The following is a 16,483-nucleotide window of genomic DNA, read 5'->3' on the forward strand; positions in this document are numbered from 1 at the left end:
TGTCAAATAAATAAATAAAAATCTTTAAAATAAAAAAATAAAGAAGGGGCTGGCGCTGTGACGTAGCAGGTAAAGCCACCACCTGCAGTGCCAGCAACCCATATGGGTGCTGGTTCGAGTCCCAGCTGCTCCACTTCCAATCCAGTTCTCTGCTGTGTCCTGGGAAAGTGCCCGTGTGGGAGACTCGGAAGAAGCTCCTGGCTCCTGGCTTCGGATCAGCACTGCTCCAGCCATTGTGGCCATCTGGGGAGTGAACCAGCAGATGGAAGACGGCATCTCTCTCTCTGCCTCTGCCGCTCTGTTACTCTGCCTTTCAAATAAATAAATCTTAAAAAAAAAAGGGGGGGGGGGTCACACTAAACTAGAATTAAACAGGATTATATTGTCAAAATATCACAGGTTTGGGCTGGTGTTGTGGCTACTGCTGCGATATCCACATTCTCTACTGGAGTACCAGTTTGGGTCCCAGAACAGATCCAGCTTCCTGCTAATGCATTCTAGGAGGCAACAGATGATGGCCCAAGTGCTCAGGCCCCTGCCACCAATGTGAGGGACCTCAATGCAGTTTCAGGTTCCTGGCTTTGGTCTGGCCCAGCTCTGGGTGTTGTGGGCAGTTAGATGGTGAACCAGTAGGGATCGGTGCTATCGTATAGTGGGTGGAGCCGCCACCTACAAAGTCAGGATCCCAGTTCAAATCCTGGCTGCTCCCTTCCAATCCAGCTCCCTGTTAATAGCCTGGGAAAGCAGCAGAGGATGACCCAAGTACTTGCCCCCTACACCCACATCAGATACCTGGAAGAAGCTCCTGGCTTTGGACTGGCCCAGCTCTGGCCTTTGTGGCCATTTGGGGAGTAAATCGGCAGATGAAAGATCTCTCTCTTTCTCTGTAACTCTGCCTTTCAAATAAACAAATACATCTTTTTAAAAAATAAAAATAAATTTAAAAGAGAAAGAACCAGCAGATGGAAGATCTGTCTCTCTGTCGCTCTGCCTCTCAAGTAGATTAAAAATTAAAAAATAAATATTTTAAAAAGAACATTGCTGGTTAACCATTGTTTAAGAGATACCCTTCCACTGACCCAGCCCCCACTATCCCTATTCAGAACCTCCCCCCAAGACAGTGCCACCAAAAATATCCTTTAGATTCTGATTAATTTCTCATTTAAGACATGCTACAGCATATATGCTCATGAGTAGAATTCATTCTTTTAATACTGTCAATCTCAGTATCTTTTGGTTACACTTTTCTTGCCAATTTCTATATCCTTGTAATCTTTACATTCTGGGATAGAAGCAAAAAAAGGTAGTTATTTGTTTGACTCTGACTGTGAGCCACTATGTGCTAGGAACTCCATCTAACCAACATCTCACTTAACACCACAACAACTCCGTGATTTAACCATCACTATCCCTACTTGTTCAGTTGCAAAACCAAGGCACAGGGCTGCTCTGTAACTTGCCCAAGGTCACACCACTGGCTGTGGCACAGCAAGTAATGTGAACACGGTCTCTGGCTCCAAAGGTTCCGCCCAATGATAGAGCATTCAGATATTAGATCAAAAATTACTAAGAGTTGGGGCCGGCGCTGTGGCACAGTGGGTTAATACCCTGGCCTGGGCGCCAGTTCGAGACCTGTCTGCTCCACTTCCGATCCAGCTCTCTGCTGTGGCCTGGGAAGGCAGTGGAGGATGGCTCAAGTCCTTGGGCCCCTGCACCCATGTGGGAGACCCGGAAGAAGCTCCTGGCTCCTAGCTTCGGATCAGCGCAGCTTGGGCCATTGCAGCCAATTGGGGAGTGAACCATAGGATGGAAGACCTTTCTCTTTCTCTCTGTCTGCCTCTCCTCTGTGTAACTCTGACTTTCAAATAAATAAAAAATCTTAAAAAAAAAAAAAAAAAAAAGGAAGCTATCAAGAAGGAAGAAGGAAAATTCAGGGGCCAGTGTATTACCCAGCATAGTGGGTAAAGCTGCCTCCTGTGACGCTGGCATTCTATGTGGGCACCTATTCCAGTCCTGGTTGCTCCACTTCTAATCCAGCTCCCTGCAAATATGCCTGGGGAAGCAGGCCCGTGCCATGCATATGGGAGACTCTGAAGAAGCTCCTGCCTCCAGAGCAACCCAACTCTGGCCGTTATGGCCATTTGGAAAGTGATCCAGCAGATCAAAGATATCTCTCTCTCTGTCTCCCTCTCTTTCTGTAACTCTGCCTCTCAAATAAAAATAAATAATTCTTAAAATATATACACACACACACACACACCATTTCTTTAAAAGAAGAGGGAAAAAACAAACCACAAAAACCAGAACTGGGGGTCCAGAAGAATCCTAGCAGACATGCAGATTCCTGAGCAGTGTCCTACGGAACTGTTTAGAAGACGGCCACCTGTGAAAGAGGTGCTTTGGGGTGTGGAGTCAGGGCCCCCAGGTCCATGACTCTTATTCAGACCCATGTGGACAGTAGAGCTCTTGAAGGCAAACAACGGGAAAGAACTGAGGCTCCCATCTGCTCCCAACACATGTTAGATCCCCACACAGGGTGCAAGATAGAGACCCTCCCAGGCCTTGGCTCTCAGGTAGCCTGGTGCACTGTTCTCACACCCATGTCATTTGGCCAATTGAGGCTGAAGGAGAGCTGTAGTATCTTATTTCACAATCAAAGAATCTGAAGGAAAGGGGGTTTTGTCAGAACAGGACAGCAACTGCCAGGCTCCTAGCACAGAAGACAGCCTCTAGATTGAAGACCACTTGACTTCCAGGAGCTTTGAGCAGAGGCAGCTAAGGCGACTGGGAACATCTAAGATAAACGATGCTTCTTACCTTCCTCAGGTTTGGGCACAGACCTACTTAAACGCCTTAGAGTTCTAACTCAAACATAAAGAGAAGTGGATATTAACTCAGACCCCAAACCAACACGAGTGCCACAGTAAAAGTAAAACAGAGACATCTGTATGTCATGAACGTGAGACTGGCCAGCAGTAAAAGGATCCTGAAGTAAGTATTTTGGGGGATGCCATGGGATGAGCTCCAAATCCAGAATGAAGACTGGCAGTACTTCTCCACAGAAATGCTAAGAATTGCTCAGCTGCCAGAAACCAACAACACCAGCTGATCTGTGTCCTGGGCTCAAAGGCTGACATGTAGCAGGCCTGCTGGGGCAAGCACACACACACCTCTCCTGGTTTCTGAGCAGGACACAGTTTTCTGCCAGTCACAGGGCTTACTTCTGCAGCAAGATATCCATAAAAACTTTGTGGTTGCTTTCCTACTTTTGAGTATTTCAGGGAAGAAAGGCTGGGCAAACAGTCCAGAACTGCAGTAAGCAATCATGTGTTCAACAGCAAATGCCACACTGCAGGGAGAGAAGAGTCCAGCGGATGTTGGTATCTTACATTTTACAGATAAAAAACTTGAGGTTCAGTGAAATTAGGTCACTCACTCAGGGACACACACCTAGGTGGCAGCGGAGTCAGCATTTCAACCGGACTGTGTGGCTCCAAAACGGCTTAAACATTTGTCTGTGATCTGACCTTCACAGTTACACCCAACCACCCAGGATGTACGGTGGGGGTGACAAAGACGTACTTTTGGATGAATCAGTCTTGCTCTACGGGATTGGTTTATTTAGTTATCCGGTTTGGGAGGAAAGATGAGCACACACAGAAACAGGCACTGGCAGCCTGTGACAAATACGGAGAGCAGGAATGGAGACAGTAACACAAAAGAGTGCAAAGAAGGGACACTGCTGAGGGAAAGTGCGGCCAAAAAAGCCCTGATCAACATATGGGAACTAAAACAATAGGCAGGATTTGGGCAGGGAACACAGGCATAGCAGGGCCAAGTGGGGATAAAAGCATGGCAACAAGGACACATGGGACACATGAAAAGGGAGCAACAAATCAAAGAAGGGGGGAGGAGGGGGCACCAACAATGTGGTGTAGCAGGGAGAGCTGACACCTGTGATGCTGGCATCCCATAGAGTTTCTGGTTTGAGTCCCACTGCTCCACTTACAATCCAGCTCCCTGCTAATACACCTGGGAAAGCAGCAGAAGATGGCCCTAGTGCTTGGGTTCCTGCACTCCCACTTCTGGAGACCCAGAAGAAGCTCCTAGCTCCTGGCTTTGGTCTGATCCAACCCTAGCCATTGTGGCCATTTGGGGAATGAACACACAGAAACAAACACTGGCAGCCTATGGTGCATGGAAGATCTGTCTCATCCTCTAACTGTGCCTTTTAAATAAAATAAATCTTGAAAATAAAAAAAAGATCAGTGGGAGGTGGAATGTAGAGGCCAGGCCCTCTACCCTCGTGTGTTTAGTGAGTGCCTCTGATGGGCATCATTTTCCCTCTGATGAGTATGGTATCATTAATAACAAGCAAAGACAGGAGTTTCTATTTTACTATGGATCTTGGGCCCTCATTTTGCTTGTCTGGTTTACTGCTAAAATATGATAAATCTTGGATTGGATTCTGAATATTTATTTATTTTCTTGGAAAGCAGAATGACAGAGAAAGAAGGAGAGGGAGAGACAGAGACAAAGATCTTCCATCTGCTGGTTCATTCGCCAAATGGCTACAGCAGCCAGGACTGGGCCAGGCCGAAGCCAGAAGTCTGCAACTCCATCTAGATCTCCCATGTAGGTGACAGGGGTCTAATCACTTGGGCCATCATCTACTGCACTCCCAGGTGCAGAAGCAGAGCAGCAAGAGTCAAGCAACACTCCAGTATGGGATGCCAGCTGGCATCCTTGCAGGAGGCAGCTTACCCCACTGCGCCACAATGCTGGCCCTCTTGGAATGGATTTTGTTCTATTGCAGAGATCAGGGGCGATGGAGGAAAGGTATCTGTATCAATGGTACAGTCTGAGTCTTTCAGAAGGAGAAAAATAAAAGTAGCAGAAGCTAAAACCAGTTTACAGTGCTCCTAAGGTTTCTGCCTCTTATTTTGTCTCCTAACAAGAAAATCCTTTTGGAGTTGACAATTACTCCACACATACATCTTACTTTCATGAAAGAGAAGTCACTCCATCTCAAGAGAGTACAGAGGTCTCTGAAACTTACCACTGAAGATTAATGGGCTCTCACTGGATCTGCAATTTGAGCTTCACCAAGTACAAAGCAACCTTCTTTGTTTTTGTACCAAAATGCTGTTTGTTTTTCCTACCCTGGAAACAGCTTAACCCCAACCAAACTGGCAAGTAACCAAGAATTACATGAAAATCAGCAGTCTATACTTCTGGGCTGATCCCAGACACAGCTCATGCCTCCTCATCAACTCTCTCTAAATCAGAGATCATTGGAATCAGAGCAAAAGGAAGGATGTAGGTCACACCAACTGCACACCCACACACAACCGGGAACGAGAACTCCATTAGGAAAACTGGGCTCTAAGGTCTCTACCAAATCTCACTTCATTTTTCACTTTGATCTAAACTTTGGGCAAGATAAAGAGAGATGTGGTCTATTTTCAGTGGAAATGTAGGTGCATGATGGCTGACCCATGGAGAAGGCTAACAGCAAGGTCGCTTTACTATAGGCACCTCGACTCTGAGTCCCTGGAAGTGGCTCTGGGTGCTCTGAGTTCAAGATCATCAGAGCAGTCGTTCTCATTTCCCAGAGAAAAACCATCCTGGCTGTTTTTCATGGGAGAATTTATGCACTTGTATGTGCCTCATAAACTCAGCAAAGACATTTTATACTTTGTTTTGATTGTTTATACTCAGGCATACCTCCTCTTCTAAAGTATAAGCAGCCAATGCTGTGGCACAGCAGGTTAAGCCACTGCCTGCCACACTGGCGTCCTATATGAGCACTGGTTCAAGTGCCAGACGCTCTACTTCCTTTTTTTAAAAATAAATCTTTTTTTTTTTTTAAAGATTTATTATTTTATTTGAAAGTCAGAGTTACACAGAGAGAGAAGGAGAGACGGGGGGCGGGGAGGGCGGTCTTCCATCCGCTGGTTCACTCTCCAGTTGGCTGCAATGGCCAGAGCTGCACCAACCTGAAGCAAGGAGCCGGGAGTTTCTTCCGGGTCTCCCACACAGGTACAGGGGCCCAAGGACTTGGGCAATCTTCTACTGCTTTCCAAGGCCATAGCAGAGAGCTAGATCAGAAGTGGAGCAGCCAGGACCTGAACTGGTGCCTATATGGGATGCTGGCACTGTAGGCAGCAGCTTTACCCACTATATCACAGCACCAGCCCCTTCTCTACTTCCGATCCAGCATTCCTACTAATGCACCTGGGAAAGCAGCAGATGATGGCCCAAGTGCTTGGTTGGGCCTCTGCCACCCACATGGAAACTAGGATGGAGTTGCAGATTTCTAGTATTGCCTTGGCCCAGCCTATTGTGGCCATTTGGGAAGTGAACGAGTGTATGGAAGATTCCTGTGTGTGTATATGTCTCCCTCTTTTTAACTCTGCCTTTCAGGCAGGTTAAACTGCCGTCTGCAGCACCAGCGTCCCTTACGGGTGCTGGTTTGAGACCTGGCTGCTCCACTTCTGATCCAGCTCTCTGCTATGGCCTGGGAAAGCAGTGGAAGATGGCCCAAGTCCTTGGGCCCCTGCACTTGGTGGGAGACCCAGAAGAGGCTCCTCGTTTCGGATCAGCCCAGCTCCAGCCACTATGGCCATCTGGGGAGTGAGCTAACAGATGGAGAACCTCTCTCCCTCTCTCTCTCTCTCTCTCTCTGTGCCTCTGCTCTTCGTGACTCTGCCTTTCAAATAAACAAATCTTTAAAAAAAAAAATAGCACTGCGGCTGGCGTTGTGGCATGCAGGTTAAACTACCACCTGCAGCACCAGCATCCCATATGGGCACTGGTTTGAGTCCTGGCTGCTCCACTTCTGATCCAACTCCTTGCTAATGCGCCTGGGAAAGCAACAAAAGATGGCCCAAGTGCCTGGGCCCCTGCACCCACGTGGGAGACCAGGATGAAGCTCCTGGCTCCTGGCCACACCATTGGGACCATTTGGGGAGTGAACCAGCAGATGAAAGATCTGTCTCTACATCTGCAACTCTGTCATCTCTGTCTGTATAACTCTACCTTTCAAGTAAATAAACTTTAAGAGAGAGAGAGAGAGAGAGAGAGAGAGAGATGGACAAAGAGAAAAAGACTTGGTGACTAAAGAAGTGATCATAAAAATGAAGCTAATCAGCCAAACCCCTAAACGTCAGTGCTGGTGACATGTTCCTGGCCGTGGAACCCTGGTTTCATGAGGCTGGAAGCAGGGACTGGGAAGCCTTCTATATGTCTCATTTATCTGTGAGTCTCCAATTTCAGCCGAGGAATTTAAAGCACTGAAATCACCTCAGGAGAAAAATTCCCTTTCGCAAGGTAAAGGGGGGACATGACCTAACTCCCCAGTAATGGCTTTACAATTATGAGGAATGAAACAAAGCTGCTCCTGGTTTTGTCTCCTCTTCAGCAAGTAACTAACTCCATCAGCAACACCTGCAAGTTGCCTTCATCTTTTCTGAATAAACGATTGTGAAACTTCCTAAGTCTGACTGGAAACACAGCTAATGGCATCATGCCTTCCCTCATTTCCTGGATATTATGTAAATCAAATATTACATCCTCCCTCCTTTGGCTATTTGGTAACACAATCTACTCCAGGTCTGAGATTTCATGGTCAAAAACACCAGAAGAAAACATCAGACAACTTATCACAAGTGCCCACACCTCCTGGGAAATGATGACTAAAGGTGGTAGAACTCGAGAGGGTAGCACATCAGATGCAGAGGACGCTGAGCCTTTTGTCCTGGAATGCCCAGCCACAGTCACACCTCCACGCCACAGGCATGAGACAACACAGCATGACGGCAGTAAGGAAACCTTCTTCAAAAACCACCTTAATCCAGGGTCCAAATCATGAGCCAAGAGAAGGAATGGGAACCAACAATCTACTACACCTAGAGCTGAAGAAGAAAAGCTCACAGTGCCTTTCAGAAAGTAGCCACCACCGTGCACAAGTCATTGACCTGCTGGTTCGCTCCCCTAAGTGCCTACTCAGCCGGGGCTGGGTCAGGCTGAAAGTAGGAGTCTGACACTCCATCTGGGTCTCACGGGTGACGGGAAACCAGCTACTGGGCCATCTGCTGCTGCCTCCCCATGCCCATTAGCAGGAAGCTAGACTGGAAGCAGAAGAGCCAGAACTTGAACCAACGCTCCCATATGGCACGCAGGCATCCCAAGCAGCTGCCTAACTGGGCTACTCTGCTTCTGATCCAGTTTCCTACTAATACACCTGGGAAAGCAGAGGTGGATGGCTTAAATGCTTGGACCTCTGCCACCCATGTAGGAAACCCAGATGGAGCTCCTGGCCCTGGCTTCAGACTGGCCCATGTCTGGCTGTTATGGCTATTTGGGGAATGAACCAGTAAATGGAAGGTGTGTGTGTGTGTGTGCGCGCGTGTGCGTCTGCATGTGCGTGCACACACATGTATGTCTCCTTCTGTCTGTTGTTCTGTCTTTCAAATAAATGCAGAGATAATTCAATAAAATCCGAACTGAAGGTTTACACTACATTCACATCCACGTTAGCTGTCCCTTACAACAGCTGGAATCAAGGTATTACTGACCCCACTTGCCAGACCAGGACCCCGAAGATCTGAAGATGTGAAATGACTTAGCTCTGCCCAGGTTTCTGAAGGCATAGTCCTTCCCTAAGGAGTGCTGCCTGTGGGAGATTCTCCTTTCAACTCGACTCTGTTATGGCTCTGGTATCCTAGATGTGACCATGCCACCACCAGTCTTATGACCTTGTGTTGATTACTTAACCTTGCTGAGCCTGCCTTACTTTTATCAGCACTGCCCAGAGCCTGGTCTGAGGCCAGTCATTTCTGTGATAAGAGGCCCATGTGGTCACGTAAGTCTACAGTCTCATCTGGGGAGTCACAGTGCACATACCTGCAGTTAAGCCTCTGAAGAGCGCCACAGTCAGAAGCCTGTCCAACTCCCAATCTCTCGCACTCTGAGCAGCACAGACCCCCTTTCTCACTGAACATCTGTTCACAGCATCATTACCTCGCTGGTGTCTTTCAGCCTCCAAATTCCATGTGCCTTTTCTCCCTCAGCAGTGAAGCTCAAGTGCCATGAAACACCCAATACTGAGCAGGCACAGTCAGCCAGGCATGGGCTGGGGACACACAGCCACCCCTGGGAGCTGAAACAGGAGAAAACACGCTGACAGAGCTTTTTCATTGTCCCATGTTCCTCTGAACATTTGTGTAATCTCAGATAGGAGTTTTTCCAAAAATTCTCTCTAAACTAGAAACTGAGTGCAAAAGTCCTAAGTTAATCTTTTAATCTTTTACTTTACACACTAGGCAAAGGTTAAAAATGGATATGTGGGTCAGAGAAAAATAACAGGTTCTTCCTGTTCACGTAAAAATGAGAAAGCTGGGCTGAAAGAACACTAGGCAGAGAGAGGGAAAGAGACAGACAGAAATGCAGAAAGACCTTGGTTCACTCCCCAAATGCCCACAACAGCCTAGGCCAGGCCAAAACCAGGAGCCTTGAACTCAGGCATGAATCCAAGTACTAGAGCCATCTCCTGCTCCCTCACACAAGGTGCTCATCAGCATCAGCAGGAAGCTGGAATCAGAAGCAGAGCCAGAACTCAAACCCATGAACTCTTATATGGGATGCAAGCTTACTAGTGTCTTCACTGCTCTATCAAAAGAACACTTCTGATACTTGGGATCGCAGGAAACTGCTGGGGAGTAAATAAAAAATTAAAAAAAAAAGAGAGAGAGAGGAAAACTTAGCTTTAATTACTTATGAAAACTGAAGAACTATCATAATTAGCTCTGTGTTCTAATAATATTTTTACCCTGGCATCTTATTTAAATTCATATATGCAAGATCTTATCTCACAACATTAGCAAATTAGTGTCAATTTTTCAGGAAGGATATGGTATGATGGGTATGTTGAAAGAGCAGAATCCTTTTCTTTTAGAGATTCAAACCTGACTATAGTTGGAATTATATGGAATCTTCAATTCACTTCAAAATAATTTCACTGAGAACAAATGGAAGTGAATATGGACAGAGTTAAAACAAGACTGGCCATGACCTAATACCCTGCTGAAACTGAATAATTCATATACGGGAGTTCATCATACCATTCTCTTTCTCTGTATTTCTGAACTTGTTTAAAATTTTCAGAGTAAAAAAAATAAAGGATTCTACACATTCTAAATAATGTTCATTATTGATCCAAAAATAATATGAAGCTTTTCGGAGTCTACTTTTAAAAAAGATTTAAGTATGTATTTGTTTATTTGAAAGAGAGAGAGAGAGAGAGAGAGAGAGAGAGAGAGCTCTTCCATCTACCGGTTCACTCCCCAAATAGCCTCAATGGCCAGGGCTGGTCCAGCTCAAAGCCAGGAGCTTCAGCCAGGTCTCTCACATGTGTGGCAGTGGCCCAAGTACTTGGGCCATCTTCTGCTGCCTCCCCAGGAACATTAGTAGGGAGGGAGGTGGATTGGAAGCAGAGCAACTGGGACAGGAATCAGTGCTCTAATATGGGATGCTGGCATCACAGAAATAGAACTCAGCTCTCTGTACCACAAAACTGGCTCCACTTTTCTGAGCCTTTAAAAGAACTAACGAACACCAAAAGCAATAGCAAGAAAAGGAAAAATAAACTGGATTTCATAAAAACTAAAAATCAGGCAGGCATTCGGCACAGCGGTTAAGGCACTGCTAGTGACACCCACATTCCACATGACTGTCTAGCTCCAATCCCTGCTCCATTCTTGATTCCAGTTTCCTGCCAATGCACACCCTGTGAGGCTGCAGGTGATGGCTGTAAGTTGGTCCCTGCCACCACACGGGAGACCCAGATTGTTTTCTGGGCTCCTGGCTTTAACCTGACCAGCCCAGACCTCGCTGTTGCAGGCATTTGGGGAGTGGACCAACAGATGGGAGATCTCTCTCTCCACCTTTCAAATAAACGATTTTTAAAATAATTTGGCCATAGGCTGGCGCTGCAGCTCACTAGGCTAATCCTCCGCCTGTGGCGCCGGTATACCGGGTTCTAGTCCCGGTTGGGGTGCCGGATTCTGTTCCAGTCACTCTTCTTCCAGTCCAGCTCTCTGCTGTGGCCCGGGAAGGCAGTGGAGGATGGCCCAAGTGCTTGGGCCCTGCACCCGCATGGGAGACCAGGAGAAGCACCTGGCTCTTGGCTTCAGAACGGCGTGGCGCGATGGCCGCAGCGGCCATTGAAGGGTGAACCAATGGAAGGAAGACCTTTCTCTCTGTCTCTCTCTCTCACTGTCCACTCTGCCTGTCCAAAAAAAAAAAAAAAGGCCATGTTTCAAAGGACACACCAAGAAAGTAGGTGGGAAAACAGCATGGAACAGGAATAAGTATTTGCAACTTATATGTCTGATAAGAGACTCCTACAGATTTCTTAAACGTAAGCAGGTTAATTGTGACTCACCAAACAAGATGGTCCACTTCTTTGGCCACATGGGTCTCTTATCACAGGAATGGCAGGCCTTGGCACTATTTTTGAGAAATGCTGACAGTAACAAGGAAGGCTCAAAGGGGTTCACCAACCCAGGGCCACAAGAAAATAGGTGGTGGCCTGGCCAGGTCTGAGATGCCACAGCCCTGAAAGTCTACTTTAATGGAAAATCTCTCCCTGGGCATCACTCACTGGAGTTCCAGAGAATGATCTTTGTTCTTTCTGTCAGGTAAGGGGCTTTAAAATGGGCAAGGAATTAAATCACTATTTCTCCAAGGATACACAAATGGTCAAAAAGCATATGAAAAAGTGTTCACCATCACTAGTCATTAAGAAAATGCATATCAAAAAAAAAAAAAAAAAAACTGCTTCACACTCACTAACATGGCTGTCATAAAAAAGATAATAATGGGGTTGGTGCTATGGCATAGTGGGTAAAAGCTACTGCCTGCAGCGGCAGCATCCCATATGGACGGTTTTAGTCCCGACTGCTCCACTTTCGATCCAGCTCTCTGTTATGGCTTGGGAAAGCAGTAGAAGATGGCCCAGGTCCTTGGGCCCCTGCAGTTACGAGAGAGACCCAGAAGAAGCTCCTGGATCTTGGCTTTGAATTAGCACAGCACCTGCCATTGTGGCCATCTGGGGAGTGAACCAGCGGATGAAGGACCTCTCTCTCTCTGCCTCTGCCTCTCTGTAACTCTGCCTTTCAAATAAATAAATAAATCTTTAAAAAACAAAGAGAGAGAGAGAGAAATCAGAACCCTCAAACATTGCTGGCGGGGTGTGAAATGGTACAGATGCTTCACAAAACAGTCTGGCAGACTATCAAAAAGCTAAATGTGTAATTACCACAAGACCCTGCAATTCCACTCCTAGCTATGTACCCAAGAGGACTGAAAATGTATGTTCACATAAAAACTTGTTTACAGAAGCATTATTCATAACTGCCCAAAAGTCCTTCAATTAATGAATTGATAAATAAAATGTGGTATATGTATACAACAGAATATTAATTGGCCATAAAAAGGAATAGGGGGCGGGCATTTGGCATAGCAGTGAAGATGCCAATTGAGGGGCCGGTGCTGTGGCATAGCAGGTAAAGCCACCATTTGCAGTGCCGGCATCCCATATGGGCGCTGGTTCGAGTCCTGGCTCCTCCACTTCCAATCCATCTCTCTGCTATGGCTTAGGAAAGCAGCAGAAGATGGCCCAAGTTCTTGGGCCTCTGTACCCATGTGGGAAACCTGGAAAAAGCTCCTGGCTCCTGGCTTTGGATTGGCACAGCTCCGGCCATTTCAGCCAACTGAGGAATGAACCAGCAGATGGAAGGCCTCCCTCTCCCTCTCCCCCCCCCCCACCCTTTCTCTCTCTCTCTCTGCCTCTCCTCTCTGTGTAACTCTGACTTTCAAGTAAATAAATACATCTTTTTAAAAAAAAAAATGCCAGGGCCAGCACTGTGGCGCAGCAGGTTAAAGCCCTGGCCTGGTCCTAAAGCTTCTAGAAATACATACATACAAATTTACAGCAGGCAGTGTTCTGTTTTAAATATTAACTCAATTAACCTTCAGGATAACCTAAAAGTTAGGTATTATGATCCCCGCCTGACAGCTGAGAAAGCTGAGGTAACCAACTAGCCCCTTGTTACAGAGACACTGCGGGCAGAGGCAGGCCTCAGACGCAGGCAGGCTCCTGAGTCTGCACTCCCAGCACCTCGTCTTTCCAGAGTCCCTGCTTCTGTGATGAACACCACTCACGGAAAGGCAGTTGGTCAAGCACACAATTAGACATGCATGCCATACAGCACTTGGCCCCCACTCCAGATCACTTGCCTAATATCTTTCAGGGGGACCAGAAACCAATTCAGTTAGCACAGGTCAAGCATTTCTACCCTTCAGCGACCGACTCATTGTCCTGGGGTGAACCTGGCTCCACAATAAAGGGAACCACAGTAGACAAGGGGGCGACTAGAAGCTAAGCAAACGACAACCCACAGGCTTAGGAGGAAGTAAATCCAAGTGTTTCCAAGGTGCCCATGTTAAAGAGCAAGACAGCTAATCTTCAAGGGCAAGTGGAAAGCATGAAGCAGCTTAGCTTACTCCCATGTGGGGAGATGAATGAGCCCTTGCCTATACTTTTGACGGGAACATAAACCGACACAAACACCTTGAGGAGCCCTTGTCACTCACTACCCCAACTTCAAACTGTATACGCCCATGACCCCACAATCAATTCCACACCTAGGATCTGAATCTTGCACAACTGCAGAAACAGGGGCAGCCATGCTCACCGTAGAACAATGTGGAAAATGGCAAAAACTTGGATACGAACAGGTCTGCTTATAGATGAGAGGGTAAATCAATCATGGAAAATAGCAATAGCATATAGGCACTTAAATAAATCAGTTATATATATGTGATACAGAAATTAGTACACAACATATTGTGAAGGCTAAAAAAGCAAGTTGTGGGCCCAGTGTTGTGGCATAGTGGGCTAAGCCTCTATCTGCAGTGCCAGAAATCTCATAAGGGTGCCAGTCTATGTCCTGGCTGCTCCTCTTCTGACCCAGCTCTCTGCTATGGCCTGGGAAAACTGTGGATGATGGTCCAAGTCCTTGGGCCCCTGCACCCGCATGGGAGACCTGGAAGAAGCTCCTGGCTCCTGGCTTCCAAATGGCCCAGCTCTGGTTGTTGTGGCCCTTTGGGGAGTGAACCAGTGAATGGAAGACCTTTCTCTCTGTCTTTCCCTCCCTCTATCTGTAACACTACCTCTCAAGTAAATAAGTAAAATCTTTAAAAAAAAAAAAAAAGGCATGTTATAAAATATTACATATAAAACATCTCATTTTTGTTTAAAAAAAGAACACAATGATTTAAATTTGTTTATATTTGTAAATTACATGAGGGGAGCTTCAACGACTTCATGGAAAATATGCATTACCTTTTTTTTTTTTTTTTTTTTGGGAGGCAGAGACAGACAGAAGAAGGTGCCACACTTGATCTTAGCCAACAGGCACTACTTCCTGCTGTAAATGGCCACAATGGCCAAGTCTGGGCTTGGGGTGAAGTGGGGGCTGGAGTTAGGAGCTGGGAACTCAATTCAGGTCTCCCACATGGGTGGTAGGAACCCAGCCAGTTGAGTCACCACTGCTACTTCACAGGGTCGGCATTAATAGGATGCTGGAGTCAGGAACTGGAGCCAGGTATCAAACCTAGGTACTCTGGTGTGAGACACAGGTGCCTTAGCCAGCATCACAGCCACTAAACACCCACCCTATGCGTTATCTTTTAATTCTATTTTTCCATGAAGTTTTGAAACCTCTCTTGTATTATTATATCCATGAAAGTGCAACATTAGCAGAGAAACCACTAAAGGTATATAGCAAAACAGAAACTTTCACTTTTTATATATTTTTGTATTTCTCTATTATTTATCACTCAAAGAAAACTATCAATCAGCTCTAAAAAAGGAAAATGGGAAGACAGCCACAGTGGACCTTGTGCCAGGTCAGAATGGAGCAGGTTCTCTGTCCCCACAAAATAGCAAGGGAACTTGCAAACTTAAAGGAATGAGCAGGATTGACTCGTCACAATATTCAACTCCTTTTTTTTTTTTTAATTTTTTTTTTTTTTTTTTTTTTGACAGGCAGAGTGGACAGTGAGAGAGAGAGACAGAGAGAAAGGTCTTCCTTTGCCGTTGGTTCACCCTCCAATGGCCGCCGCGGCCAGCGCGCTGCGACCGGCGCACCGCGCTGATCCGATGGCAGGAGCCAGGAGCCAGGTGCTTTTCCTGGTCTCCCATGAGGTGCAGGGCCCAAGCACCTGGGCCATCCTCCACTGCACTCCCTGGCCACAGCAGAGAGCTGGCCTGGAAGAGGGGCAACCGGGACAGAATCCGGCGCCCCGACCGGGACTAGAACCCGGTGTGCCGGTGCCGCAAGGCGGAGGATTAGCCTAGTGAGCTGCGGCGCCGGCCTTTTTTTTTTTTTTTTAAGATCTATTTATTGCCAGGCTCAATAGGCTAATCCTCCGCCTTGCTGCGCTGGCACACCGGGTTCTAGTCCCGGTTGGGGCGCTGGATTCTGTCCCGGTTGCCCCTTTTCCAGGCCAGCTCTCTGCTATGGCCCAGGAGTGCAGTGGAGGATGGCCCAAGTCCTTAGGCCCTGCACCCGCATGGGAGACCAGGAAAAGCAACTAGCTCCTGGCTTCGGATCAGCGCGACGCGCCGGCCACAGTGTGCCGGCCGCCGCGGCCATTGGCAAAATTGGCAACGGCAAAAGGAAGACCTTTCTCTCTGTCTCTCTCACTGTCCACTCTGCCTGTCAAAAAAAAAAAAAAAAAAAAGATCTATTTATTGGGGTCAGCTCTGTGGTGCACCGGGTTAATGCCCTGGCCTGAAGCACCAGCCCCAATAAATACATTATTTAAAAATCTTCAAAAAAAAGATTTATTTATTTATTTGAAAGTCAGAGTTACATAGAGAGAGAAGGAGAGACAGAGAGAGAGAGAGATGTCTTCCATCTGCTGGTTCACTCCCCGTTGGCCACAATGGCAGGAGCTGCACCGATCTGAAACCAGGAGCCAGGAACTTCCGGGTTTCCCATGCGGGTGCAAGGACCTAAGGACTTGGGTCATTTTTTACTGCTCTCCCAGGCCATAGCACAGAGCTGGATCAGAAGTGGAGCAGCCAGGACTCGAATCAGTGCCCATATGGGATGCCGGCACTGCAGGCAGTGTCTTTACCTGCTATGCCACAGCACTAGACCCACCAACTCCTTTTTTTAAAAAGATGTATTTTTACTTATTTGAAAGGCACAGTGACAGAGAGAGAATAAGTGACAGAAATCTTCCACCCTTGTTCACCCCTCAAATGCCCATAAACAGCCAGGGGTAGGCCAGGATGAAGCCAGGAGCCTGGAACTCCATCCAGGTCTCCCTGATGGGTGGCAAGGGCCCAAACTCTTAGGCTCTTTTCTGCTGATTTCCCAGGTGCATTAACAGAGAGCTGGATCAG

The 16,483-nt window shown here is 47.0% G+C and overlaps 1 protein-coding gene across 1 annotated transcript in view; it reads right to left on the minus strand.

Annotated features, from left to right (window-relative positions):
* The window catches only part of WBP1L (WW domain binding protein 1 like), a 71,217-nt gene that overhangs the window by 44,204 nt on the left and 10,530 nt on the right, over positions 1 to 16,483 (minus strand). The gene's annotated exons all lie outside the window — the stretch shown is intronic.

The sequence above is a fragment of the Oryctolagus cuniculus genome, chromosome 15 (assembly GCF_051225735.1).
Source record: "Oryctolagus cuniculus isolate XC-2025 breed Fujian yellow rabbit chromosome 15, ASM5122573v1, whole genome shotgun sequence".
NCBI classification, from domain to species: Eukaryota; Metazoa; Chordata; class Mammalia; order Lagomorpha; family Leporidae; genus Oryctolagus; species Oryctolagus cuniculus.